Here is a 14,778-nt window from a genome sequence, read left to right on the forward strand (position 1 = left end):
TTACACGGCAGCCTGAAGCTACTTTACGTGGCTTAATACTGCCTTGTAAATAAGGCACTCTTTCATGCTGTACTTAGCGTGAAAGGGGAGGGCAATTGGTGCTGCACCGCAACACCCATTGATTTTAATGCTGACGCATATTTACAAGGGTGGCGTAAATATGGCGAAGCAACAAAATGAAGACAAGAGAAAACCTGGAAACAGCAAAATACCAATAATTGTTTATGTGCAGGAAGGTGTCCCTTTACACATTTTAAAAAAATTACGCTTTGCAACTTCTATGTGTGCTGCATTGAGCAGCACACATAGAAGTGCAGGAAGGGACAGCTTCCTGCACATAAACAATCTTCCCCTGCGATGCAGACACCCTTGCACTAAAGTGCAAGAGTGCCTGCGTTGGCGCTAGGCAGCTAAATGTAGCGCCAGCGCAGTGGGAAAAGCAGGGCAGCACCATATTCTTGTAAATATGGTGCAGCCCTGCGTTTCTGAAGGGACGGAGCATGCTGTTAGCATTCTTGGCTTAACAACACGCTTCACCACTTAACTTGTAAATATGACCCATTCTTAGGCAAAAATTATTTCTTGAGGCAAATATAGTGGTATGCATAATGCATTCACAAACACAAAAACATGGATATTTACTGATTACCGAAGGTAGGTTTATGTTTATGGCGGAGGTTGTCACAAGGATAGTGCACCCCTTATCAACCATGGGAGCAGGTACATTCTACACTTTTGCATGCAGCTGTCACTTATGTCAAGCTCTGCTTGTAAGTTCCAAAACAAACATCACGTTCGTTGCCTCTTATTTAATGGATGTGCCGTGTTGTATACTGGAGCACATCTGTGTTGACTTTCATATAAAGCACTTGCATAATACTAATAAAAAATACCTTCAAAATCTGGATGCCTGATGGGAGAAATGCGAAAGGAGAGGATGTGCACTCTGCCAGCAACTAATTTAATTTGAAACAACATCTACCCAATTCGTTTCCGCTGCAGTTTGGGCTTCGATCTTTGCTTTATTTCGTTTGACTGTTAGCTTGTTTGGTGTGCATTCTCGATCACCCCCTGCTGAGTCCTAGACGTTCTGTAATCTCATTTAAAAAGGAAAAACACAAAGGAAAAAAACACAGTTTTTGATGAGGTGACCGGCCAGTTAAAACGTGTTTACGGCTGTTAGAGAAGCGCTGTTCAGTTTCTCTATGTCTAAGAAACTACTACGAATTCACAATAATGCTAAAAATTTAAAATATTGTCTCTTCTCCTTGGATGTCCAGCAATAAAACACAATTGATAACATAGGTAATCTGAGAGGGTGTTTAAAATAACCATAATGCTAATTTATTAATTTTATTACCAACTTCTCATTTTTCAAGCACATAAAACGTTTCTACAATGTCAATTTTGTTTTTCAAAGCAAATGAGCAAATATCTTTAAGGTTCAGGTAAAATGGATCTGCAATATAAATTAAAGACTAGTGACTGTGTAACATTGTCATCAGGGTGAAGTATACATGCTTGCAGAATTCATGTTAAGTAAAGGCTAGAGAGTGCATTAGCTGTTTATGCAGGATCGGTGATGCGGTGAGTGCAAGGTAAGTGGTTTAAATTCTTTTATTTTCCCTATCTAGTCGAATGTCGACTACCCCCCGCCACGCCTTGCCCAACCGCTATTACCTGTACCGGTCGTGCCTGTGTTTATCAAGAGCTTCGTATCTAGCTAGAGGCACAACAAGCCATAACATATCAGCCATTGAATGTTGTGAGCATCATATCCATAGGCCTGTGAGAAATTGTGAGAGATCGCTCTATGAAGGTGGGGTTTCGTTCTGATGGCCATGGGTCTTTCAAAGTACAAGTCCACAACCTTCCATCTACTGGGAACCAAGTACCCTTTTGTAGCACTTAGGGCACCATTTATGAGGTTTTGACGTAGAGAAGCACAGCAAGTCACCTTGATAAGCTGCCCTACGTCAAAGTGAAAGATCAGGTTTTGGCAGCCTAGCGCCAACACAGGCAGGCACCCTTCCACCATAGTGCAAGGGTGCCTGTGTTGTCAGCACAGTTGTTTTCGTGCAGGAAGGGGTACCTTCCTGTACAAAAACATTCCTGAGAGGCGTTTTTGTCTTTCTTTGTCCGCTGCAGAATACAGCACACATGGAAAGAGGAATAAATAACGAGAAATAAAGGTATTTCTCCATGTTATGCCACACTTCAGGAGGCGTCAGGTTTTGGGCATCCCCAGGTTTACATGGTTTTGTAAATCTGGGGAAGCATCAAAATCCATGGGTGTTGCGTAGGAACACTCACCAAAATGCCCATAGAACGCCTCCCGGGAGCAGGGTAGGGCGACGCACAATTTGTGCTGCCTTGCCTTACTCCATATCTATGAGGCCATTCAAAGCGCCACACAAAGTGGTTTTGCGTGGCCTCATAGATATGATTTCAAGGTGAGCAATACTGGAGCATCTCGAAGAGGGATACTCCGGCGGCAAAAGGGGCATAAAAGTATGCCGATTAGTCTCCATTATGATAGCAGTACAAGTCTAATAGCAATCCAAGGCATATTCAGGGAATGGGGTATGGGCTTGGCCCCCAGCGTGCAGGTGCATGGCAAACAACAACTAATAAATCCTTGTACAGTCAGAGCTCCTATTTATAAAAAGGAAAAGCTTTATTTTGCTCACATTATTCAATAATACACATTAATTTACAAGTATACATATAATGGCAGGTGGAAATACTCAGGTTGGCACCCTCCTAACAATTTACTCCTATAGTGAGCCCTGAATCCTCAAACCATGAGACCTCCCACATATATTAGATACAGTATAATGGGGTGTTGTTATTAAAAGGCAGGCCACCAGGCTTTGTCAGCAAATCACCACAGTAATACAAGCAGAAGTATGTAAAAATAAACCAATACAACACCATTAAAAACACTACAGATGGTAGCATTTTACCGTGACATTCATTTAGGTCTGTCATAAATCGTTAGGTAAGCAGATCATAGTGCCAATCACTTAGGTCTGTCATAAATCATTAAGTAAGCAGATCAAAATAGATCAATGGCCTTCATTAAAACATTCAATGATTGAATCTTATCTTTATGGTTATAAACAGGGGACTGGAGGAACTCCTGGTGCTCTGGTCTGTCCTGGGAGACTGATGGCTCCTTTTTTGTCTTAGAGTATAAATGGGCCACTGGAGGCACAACACATCAAAGAGCGTAATGGTGCTCTGGTAGAAAGTTCCTTTGTCTGCACCTCAAGAGATTGGGGACCCCAGGAGTATCTTTAATAAAAAATAAGGGGGGATGCACACGCACTTCCACTCAAGACAATTTTCTGTTGCTTTGGGTCTCTGGAGGGATGTGGGTGCTGTAGCGGGTAGTGCAAAATTTTGTATACCCCCCATTCTGCATGTTTATATTAATCCGAATAATCAATTAATTGTAATATAATTAATTTGTTTGAAGTGATAACTCACCAACTATATTAACAAGAGAATTACACGTGGGAATTGCACTTTGCATGGCTATATTAATTGCGAATTAACTGGTGTATGCATATTAATAGTAGAAAATTAGAATATTACATGTTATGTGTTGCTTTAAGTGATGCATTTGTGATTTGTGCTTTATTCAGTGAGTATAAACCGCTCTGAGTGTTGCTTCTGCTAGATAAATACACACACATATGGGTATTAGTAAGGAAATAACATTTTATTAGTCATTTTTATCTTTTAATTACGTTTTTGTGTTTCTTTTGCTTAAGTTGACCATTTCGGCCTATACAAGATGGCTGAACGAGACGTTAAACGTGACTGCCACAGCCAGTAACAGTGGCCTGGACCTGACCCCGGGAGAACATGTACCCTCCAAGGTCGTTCCGGGAACCCATCCAAATCTAAAGACAAAGCTCAATTTAAAAGCCGGAACAAGCAAGTTTGATGACTTCATCATTCGACACCCTGAGAACTGTACCCCGCAAGCCAAAGTTGACCAATCCAGACTCGCTAAACCCTGATCTTGATACATTTTGATATTATTTTCATTATAAAAGTAGGTAGGGAATTGAACTGAACTAACTACTCTCTTCTTGACGAACTTGAGTTCCTGACGTTATGCTGACGGAGAGGACGGTGACACTGCTGGACAGCTGTTATCCTGAATCTATGAGAGACTGAATTGCGGCCTAACTTTGCTGAATAAATTCTTCTTTGACTGACTGACTTAGAGGACGACTTTAGCCAGAATAGGTAAATATGATGCTCTGAGATGCTGATGATGATTTCTAACATTTCTTGCAATATTTCTTAGATAAAGAATAATTGATTAATTGACAAATGTGTTGTGTCGATTATTTGAAGGAGAGAATAAAAGAAAAGAAGTAGAGCATAGATAGATGAATTAATCATCAATCACAAATTCAACTAAATGATCCATCTCCGTATGGGAGGGATATCTTAGGTTTGATGTCAATGTGTTTAGGGTAAAGTAAAGGTATTCATCTCATGTCAGCGTTGAGAAACATATTTTTCCTCAGAAAACAGGTCAACCGAGTGTAAGTATATTGGTGTTATGGGCCCCACCAATGAATGTATGTGAGTGAATTGGATGCCGAGGTAGTTGGTCTGTGCCGAAGGGGGAATTTGACGTTCTGCGCTGCAGCAGTTTTCTGGTAGCAAGACGATGGTTTTTATTGTTTTGGTTTGGTGATTATTGCTTGTAAATAGCTTAGTGATTATTAGTTATTGATATTGATTTATGTACTAACACTCTATGTTGAGTCGTGTTGAGTTTTATGTTGTTTGCACGACTTCTGGGATGTAGGAAGTCGGAAGTTTGTAACGGTTCCGTAGTAGAGCAGAGGTAAGCGCTGTTCTCGGGAAAGACAGAATTGTTGTTATCCTGTAGGTACACAGGAGAAAACGTGTAATGATTGAAGTTGCACGACGCATTGTCTGGCTTCGATTCGGTGACATCGCCGTGTGTTGCCATTAGAGACATTTTCTGTGTGAGAGAAGTGTGTATGATAGCGAAGGTTACCTGTGAAATTCTGGTCTTAGGTACCAGGGATCCAACTGGCATTCCGATAACACTTATCACTGGAAAGGTAATAGGTATTCACTGAGCTTGTTAGAAGGACAAAGGAGAGGTAAGCGCTGCCTGTTAACGTATGTCATAATTCTGTAGTAGAACAGACTGTTCGCTGTTCTCGGGAAAGACAGGATTCTGCGTGAATGTACTACATTTTCTAGTGTGAAAGTGCGTGAACGAAATAGCATTTGGGTTAATTGCGAAGCTCTGGGTTTATTTCTCAGGAGCATTGGGTCTCCAACTATGTGTCTTAAATACTAGAGAAACAGTTAGCTAATGCTTGTTAGAAGGGTGAAGTAGAGGGATGTGCTACTTTATCAACGGAAGTAACCATTCCGTAGTAGGGCAGAGGTAAGCGCTGCTCTCGGGAAAGACGGAATTCTCGTGAGAAAGGTCTATTGCCATTCTTTGGTTAGCAAAGCGGACAATGGAGTCGTTTTTATGTTGTTACTAACAGAATTGTAGAAATTGAAACAAAACTTACTGAGCAGATTTGTAAAGGAGGGTAGACAGGAGCAGGAGCTGCCGCAGCGGCTGCTGATGTCAGAACGTCCGTGCTGGGATTGGACAGTCGGTCAGAACTGCAAAACAGTCCGGATTGGTGCGTTAGTCTGCACCGTGCTAGGAGTGGAGAAATACAGGGTGACGTAAAACGCTCCCCATTGGTGCGTTAGTGTGAGTCGCGCTGGGATTTGAGGATTGTGACAGTGACGTAGATGCTCTGGATTGGTGCGTTAGTGTGAGTCGCGTTGCGATTGGACAGAGTAGTGGTACAGTTGTAGGGAGAAACTAGTGAGACATAAAAAGAAAGGAAAATGTATTACGAACCACCAGAAAAAGAGAAAAAGTCATGGTTTGGTAAAATTAAGAAGTGGTTTAAGAAGGACAAACCGATCAAAACTAGGGAAGGACAGTTACTTCCTCCACCGAAAACCCCTGCATCCTTAATGATTGCGAAATATGAATATCACACCTGTATTTGGTTAGATAACTGGGTTAAGTATACAGAGAAGGATGGAGTATTGGCTTTTCCAGAGCATGGTTCATTTAATTTGGCCGTTTTGAGAAATTTGAGAGAGAAAATGATGAATTTAGAACCGAGACCTAGACCGACACAATTTGAGGCTTTGATGGAGTGGGAAGACAAAATGCATGACCGAGAAAGGCAGAGAAATGGTAGAGGATATAGGTACTTGTTTGGCAGATCATACGGACATGAGATGCATGATGATCGAATGAGAAGGTGGCGGAATGCGAGTATGACTGAGGGTTTGTTTCCCGTAAGAAGTGCAGGAGAGAATGAAGGACGAAAGTGTGTAGAAAAGAGGCATAATGTGGAGACAAAAGGGTATGGAGTGAATGAGACAGAGGATGATGTTCTTGATGATATGTTCTGTAAGAATCCACCACCATACCGATCAGAATCAGAAATATTAACTCCAAGGGCCCCAATGAAAGAAACAGTAAGAATCCTAAAATCGGAACCAGAGTTCCAAGATTTGGAAAGAAACAATTCTATTAGAGAGGTAGAAAAGAAGTCTGGAGGAAAATTGGATGGAGAAAATTCAGCAGAATTAGCCAAAACAACCCTAGAATTAACGGAGAAAATAAGAGAATTGACTAAGAATCTGGAAGCGGTAACTGTACCAGTAACAATAGGTCCAGTAATGTCTATTTTTGACAAGCAAAAAGACAGTGAACATTGTTTGACAGTCCCTTATAAAAGTAATAAACCGGTTGAACAACCAAGAGTGAGTAAGAGTGAGAATCCATGGAGACAGACTATGAGTATGATTGAACCGAATTTTTCAAACAAACCGTTTGTAGGTCAGAACTGTGCAGAGAAACGTATGACAATGATAGAGACTATGTCAGAAATGCAAAAAGATTTTGGACAAGGAAATGTAGAGAAGCCAGTAGGACCATCTACAGAGGAGTAGAGTGAATGGTTGAGAAGCTTGCAAAAGAAAGACAAAGAATCTCAGTCAATAGATGTAGCAAAATTCCGAATGGTACTGGAAGAATTTATAGTAGGAACTATCCCGACAGAGAAGTTAAAAACGTACCAAGATGAGGAATTGTTATTTCTGTGCAAAAGCGTGACATGGAGAGCAAAAAGTCTTCATGAAAGATTAGAAGAAGTGGCAAATGCGATGGGTATTGATATTAAAAAGGTAAAAGCCTTACAGAAACCCTATCGAGTAGATTTCACTGAAAAAGACATTGAAAACATGAATACCACAGGACGAATAGGTCAGATTAAGGATATAATTATTTTGCTGAGAAAATGGGGAGATGTGGACAAATGGAAAAGCAGATGGTATCGTAAGCGAGACGAAGTTTCAGACAAAACGTTTTCAGCCTATCCTATGAGAGAAAAAGGGAAGGTTGTGACAGAATACCCTATGAGAGAGATTCCAGGAGGAGGATATGTGAATGTTCCATGGACTAGACAGGATATTTTGTCATTTACGAATGACTTCCCTCGACTGCCTGAAAAGCCCGTCGAGTGGTATAGACAGGTGGACAGATTTGTGAAAATATCCAAAGTATTGTGGATTGATTTGAATAGCCTGTTTGATATAATTGTACCAGCAGATCTATGGACAGAATGTAAAATAGTCATAGATTGGCCGACACAGGAATACCCAAGGGATCCTAAGACAGGAGCTCCAGACCCTGAGGTAATGAAGAAATACCAACAGGTTATGGCATTTTTGAAGAACAAAGTACCCCCTAAAGAGACAGATTGGGTGAAAATTGACAGAACACATCAAGAAAGCAAAGAATCAGTACATGCCTATTATGAGAGGTTAATTTTAGCCTTTAAACAATTCAGTGGAGATGAGAATTTGAGTGACAAGGATTTGAGTCATTTCGTATACAGGTTTGTATATGGTCTTCGTCCAGAAATTAGTGAGATGATAAAACAGCATATGGTAGATAGGCAAAACAAGAAAATAGACGAAGTATTGAGAAATGCTAAGTATTTCAGTGATGAAATTGAAGCAAAACAGCGAAAACTAAAAGAGAAGGCAATGTGGGCACAGGTAAAAGTAGCAGAGAGACAGGAAGCGCAATTAGTGGAACAAGCTGGGTCAAAACAAAGATTTAATACTGGGAAAAATAAAGGGAATATTGATGAGGCTAAAAAGAAATTTCTGTGTCATAATTGTAGTAGGATAGGGCATTGGAAATCCGAGTGTAAGAATCCACCAAGTACTAATGATGAAAATTCATCCTTGAATCCACAGGTGCAGAATGAGGTGAGTGGTCAACAGCAACGACAACAGCAGGGTGTAACACAACAGAATCAGGTGCCAAAACCACCTTTTCCACAGAACAAAAATAGCCAGAAGTATAGTAAGGAGAATGGATTCTACAACGAAGAACAGGTAAATAAGCTGCAACACGCGAACGCTGCTTTGCAGTATTGGCTGCAACGTGATGAAAGCGATTCAGAAGAGTATTATTGACGGTGCCGAAGGAAGGAAGAGGAGTGCGTACTTGGCGCAACTCTAGAAGTAGACCAGACAGGCCCATTTGTAGATGGAAAAGTTAATAATGAAAATATTACTTTCCTAGTTGATACTGGTGCTACTCGATCAACTGTTAGATCAGCTGATGTTAAGAATCTTCCTCTCTCGGATGAAACGATCCAAATAGTTGGGGTCTCCAACAGACAGATTAAAACTTATCTTACAGAACCAGTGAAAGTTAGTATAGGCAAATTTTCGGAAATGCACAGATTCGTAGTGTGTGACACTAGTCCTGTGAACTTGTTAGGTAGGGATTTATTGTGCAAGATGAATTGCACTATATATTGTACTCCAGATGGAATAGCCTTTGAAACGCCAGATGATGATGTGTTGTATAAAATGACATTGGCAAACAGAGAGAAAGAGGTTACAGGAACATATGCTGTATTCAACCCTGACAAACTACCAAAAGAATTGAAACAATCAGTAAAAGCAGAAGTTTGGGACTTCACAGGAGAAGATGTAGGATTGATGAGGAATGTAGATCCAGTAAAGATAACTGTAAAAGGAGTATGTTATCCAAATGTCCCACAATATAAATTAACCCCTAAAATGATTGAAGGAGTTACTCCTGTGATTGAGAAAATGATAAAACAAGGAATTTTGAGAGAAATAATGAGTAGCCCATGTAATTCATCGATTATGGGACCGAAAAAGCCTAGTGGGAAGTTCAGAATAGTGCAAGATCTGAGAAAGATAAACAAAATTGTTGTACCATGTTGTCCTATTGTACCGAATCCATCTGTAATTTTATATCAGATTCCTCATGACGCAGAATGGTACACAGTGATTGATTTGTGCCATGCTTTCTTTTCCATCCCATTGCATCATGACAGTCAGAACATTTTTGCATTTCGTTTCGGCGAGCGTATTTTGGCGTGGTGCCGAATTCCACAGGGGTATACTGAAAGCACCTCAATATTCAATCAGCTATTGAAAAAGTCTTTGGAGAGTCTAGAAATGCCTGAAAATTCAGTATTAGTCCAGTATATCGATTACCTACTTGTGGCATCGAAAACTTGTGAAGCTTGTGAGGTAGACACGGTAGCTTTGCTGAATCATTTGGCAGATGGAGGACTAAAAGTGTCACCGTCAAAATTACAATTTTGTAAAAGAGAAGTCCAATATTTGGAACACAGCATTGAGAAAGGACACAGGAAAATAACCATAGATAGAATCAGGATCATAAAAAGAATGAGTCCACCAATGACCCAAAGAGAAGTGAGAATGTTTCTGGGAATGGTTGGATATTGTCGTCAATGGATAGGAAATTTCTCACTTATTGCAAAACCTTTGGTACGACTGAGAAGAAGCGATGTGAGAGATCCAATTGATCTGAACAAAGAGGAGTTGGCAGCGTTCAAGAAGTTGAGAGAGGATTGTGTGAAGTGCCAGCGTTAGGTATGCCTGACTATGATAAGGAGTTCGAGTTGTTGCAGTGAGAGAAATGGATGTGCACTCTCTGTTCTAGTGCAGAAGCATGGAAAACTGAGGAAACCAATTGCATATTTTCCATCTATGTTGGACCCAGTAGCTGTAGCCCTTCCTAGGTGTCTGAAAGCAGTAGCTGCTACATGTCGAAGTTTGGAACAGAGCGAAGGAATTGTGATGGGATACCCTGTGAAAGTGTTTGTGCCTCATGATGTGGCGATTCTTTTAACAAGGAGTCGTACTCAGTATATGACGCCCAGCCGACTGACTAAGTATGAAAAGGTCATTTTGGGCGCAACAAATGTGAGTCTTGTGAGATGCGTGAATGTGAATCCTTCAACATTGTTGCCTGATGTAGAGCATGTAGAGGTAAGAAATGAAGCAGAGCATGATGAATGAATGAATGAAAAGAAATGTATAATGCGCAACTAAGCCCAAAGGCATCAAGGCGCCTAACACAAAAGAAATCAAAACAGACCAGGAACCGAAACTACGGGTAAGCCTTGGCAAAAAGCCACGTCTTTAATGCCTTCCTAAACATAGGGACAGTATCTTGAGTTTTAATTTCAGTAGGACAAGTATTCCACCGTTTAGGGGCTAAAGAGGAGAAGGCCCTCCCTCCCCATTTAACTCTTCGGAAACGGGGAACTGACAGCAGATGCTTTTTCCGAGAGCGAAGGTTTCTGCCTGGGACATAAGGTGATAGTAAGTCCTTAACCCCCTCATCCCCCAGGCCAGATAGAGCCCCGTAAGTCATGCACAGGATCTTAAAGACGATCCTATCTTGGATCGGAAGCCAATGCAGACTCTTCCTGGCAGCAGTGGCCGAAGAGAACTTGGGAGCGTCAAGCACAAATTTGGCTGCCGCATTCTGGGCTGTTTGCAGACGTAACACAAGGCCCTTATTTACCCCGGCATAGAGAGCGTTGCAGTAGTCAAGCCGAGAGGCGACCAATGCAACAACAATCTGTTTGCGAGCATGTGGAGATAGATAGTGTCTGATCTTTCTAAGAATTCTGATAATACCCCAACAGGTAGCAACAGTCTTATTAACCTGCTGAGACAAGGAGAGAGCGGGATCAATCAGAACTCCCAGGTTACGGGCCAGATCCGTGGGGGCAGGACAAACTCCCAAAGAAGGGGGCCACCACTCAGAGGACCAGATGTCCCTGTTTCCACCAAAAATAAGGACCTCGGTTTTTTCACCGTTCAGCTTTAAGGAATTGTAAATCATCCATTGCGAGACTGCCTCCATGCAGTTCCGAAAGCTGAAAGCGGAGGAACTGCCTGAGTGGGAGAGGGACACCATGATCTGGGTGTCGTCAGCATATGACACCACCTCCATCCCAAAAGATCTTATTAACTTAGCAAGTGGGGCCACATAGATGTTAAAGAGGGTAGGACTTAAGGCCGACCCCTGGGGGACCCCACATTGAACCGGAAGGGATGAAGATAGGAATTCACCCAATTTGACCCTCTGTTCCCTCTGATCGAGGAAGGAAGCCAGAAGGCTCAAGGCCACACCCTCCACCCCTATCTCCCTAAGGCGAGAAATTAAAACCGAGGGAGATAGGGTATCAAAGGCGGCTGTCAAGTCCAACAAGACCAGAAGAGGAGAGTGGCCCTGATCCACCTCACTGCGGATGTTATTAAACACTACCGTAAGGGCCGACTCCGTGCTATGATGTCTCCGAAAACCATGCTGGGAGTGATCAAGACAGCCCGAGGTGTCCAAAAATGCCGTCAGATGCTCATTCAGATGGATTTCGAGCATCTTTGCAGGCGCAGGAAGCAATGAGATCAGACGGAAATTTTTGAGGATTTCAGGATCTAAAGTAGCTTTCTTTAGCAGGGGCTTAACCACCGCACTCTTCCACACAGAGGGAAAGGTGCCCTCCTGTATTGCCCGGTTCATGATACTCAGGAGAGGGGGCAAAAGAGCTTCCCGACAATCCTTAAGGACTCTGAGGGGGCAAGGGTCCAAAGGGGACCCTGACCTGATCTTACTTAAAAACAGGTCTAGCTTTTGAAGGGAGAGCAGTGGAAAGTTAGGCAGATTCCCCAAAGAGGCCACCATTCCACCACCCATAGCAGATAAAACCGAGGGTAGGGGCGACAGCGCAGCCCATTGCAACTCAAGGGCCGAATAAATATCGGCTATTTTAGATTTAAAAAATTGGGAAATCTTGTCACACAGACCCTGAGAGGATTGTTTGGATCTACTTGATTTTTGTACAAAACCAAGGCCTGACATAAAAGATGACCCTTTACCAGAAAGTGATTACGTCATGTTTGTTGATGGATCTTGTTTGAGAACAGATTGTGGAGTGCTAAGTGCAGCATATGCAGTATGTACAGTTGCAGCAGTGATGGAAGCATCCTATTTGAAAGGGGTAAGGTCGGCCCAAGTAGCTGAACTTATCGCCCTGACCAGAGAATGTAAGATTGGGAAAAGTGTGAGAGTGACTGTGATAACTGATAGCCAGTATGGCTACGGGGTGGTCCATGATTTTGGCCAAATTTGGCTGCAAAGAGGTTTCCTGACCTCAAGTGGGACTCCCATTAAGAATGCTGAAGTGGTTGGAAAGTTGCTTGAGGCATTACAGCTGCCTAAGCAATTTGCTGTGGTAAAATGTGCTGCTCATAGTCGCAGTGGCTATTACATTGCCACTGGAAATAAGTTTGCCAATGACATGGCACACTATTGTGCACAAAATCAGAATTAAATCAATCGGGCAAATGAAAAAGAAACTATTTCTTGTTTCCCAATGTTTACTAACACTGTGGGAACATGGGATGAGGTAAGACAATTGCAGGAAGAAGCAGGAGAGGAAGAAGTAAAACAGTGGGTAAAAGCAGGATGTGCACCAAGAGAGAAAGATCATGTATGGGTCGATCGAGCTGGAAGACCAGTTATGCCTGATAGCATGATGTCAGCCATGGCACAGATGTATCATGGACAGGGACATATTGGGAGAGACGCCATGATTAGGTCTTTTAAACAGACTTGGTAAAATGCCAAGTTTAGGCTTGTGGCAGAAATTATTTGTCAAAGAAGTCTAATTTGTCAGCAGTACAATCCCAGAAGAAAGACAGTGGTGAGTCTAGGATCAATAGGTCGAGAGGGAGGGCCTTTCACCAGAATGCAAGTAGATTTCATTGAAATGCCTCCTTGTAACAGGTTGAGGTATGTTTTGGTGATGGTGTGCCTATTTTCCAGGTGGGTAGAGGCGTTCCCAACAAGAAGAAATGATGGAATGACAGTGGCAAAATTATTGTTGAGGGAATTTATACCTAGGTTTGGGTTCTCAGTAACAATTGAATCAGACAGAGGAAGACATTTTCATAATGAGATCATAAAATTGATTTGTGAAGCATTGAATGTACAACAAAAACTGCATTGTGCTTACCGACTAGAGGCTTCTGTTGTAGTAGAACAAATGAATGGTACTATCAAAAACAGAATAGGGAAAATGTGTTTAGCCACAGGTTTGAAATGGCCCGATGTCTTGCCTCTAGTACTCATGACTATTAGATCAATACCAGAACTACTGGTTTGAGTCCTCATGAAATCCTCATGGGACGCGCAATGAGACATGTATTTATACCAGTCAACAAGCTGATGACAATAACTGATGACATGGTATTGGAATACTGTAAAAGCCTGGCTGACGCAGTTCATTCTGTGGTTCGTCAGGTTGGAGCGGATGCCACCACTTTTGAAAAGAAGCCAGCTCATGATCTGAGCCCAGGGGACTGGGTAAGGATAAAAGTACACAGAAGAAGAAACTGTTTGGTTCCCAGGTGGGGAAAACCAAGGCAAGTCATCTTGACTACAACAACAGCTGTTAAGTGTGCTGGATTGAAGAACTGGATCCATGCAAGTCATACCTTGAGAATTCCAAATTCAGTTGACTGTAAAGAAAAGGAGTATTTTGATGAATCAGAATCCAGTACTGAGTCAGATGACGGAGAGCCAAAAGATAAAGAAGGAGAAAACTCTGAAAGGGGGGAGACAGATCCAAGGTTAACTTTGGTCCCCAGAAGTAACTCTCTTAGGAAAAGATTACAGATTTCTGAATCCAGTTCAGACTCAGAGACAGAACAAAGAGCCCATTCATCCAAGAAAGAACAAAGGAAGAACAAAGTGACAGTGGAGAGACAATAAAAGAAATCTGTGAGAAGGAAGTACCAGATAAAAGATTGAGATAAATTCCACCTGAAACAACACCTTTAGATGGACAGGTGGCAGATACAGAGAGAGAGGGAAAGATTATTGCGGAAGACCCCAGAGGAGGTGTAGGGAACTCCAACATCCAGTTAGAAGCAGGGACAAGTAGTCAGCAGGAAGATTGCGTGACGGAGATTCGAGGAGGGACAGAAGTAGGGAAAACAAAAGAGGTGGAAAAAAAACTTGTTGAAGGTAAAAAGCAAGTTGAAACAGAATCTGAAGAAAGCGAAGACGAAATACCAGAAGGCCGAGTTCTGAGAAAGAGAGCTTGGGGAACTGAAAAGAATGATAAAGGGAGTAAATTGAAAAGAGCGGCCAAAGACGAGGTGTGACCAAACAAAATAAAGAGACTGAGATATCAGCTGACACGTGTAAATTCGCCAAGAGCTGAACAGGTGAATGAAGTAACGAGTCAGGAAAAATCGAAAGAAGAAGAACAGACAGTTGTCAAAGAAAGCAAAAGAACAAGAAAA

Source organism: Triturus cristatus, chromosome 8 (genome assembly GCF_964204655.1).
Source record: "Triturus cristatus chromosome 8, aTriCri1.1, whole genome shotgun sequence".
In the NCBI taxonomy this organism is placed as follows: domain Eukaryota; kingdom Metazoa; phylum Chordata; class Amphibia; order Caudata; family Salamandridae; genus Triturus; species Triturus cristatus.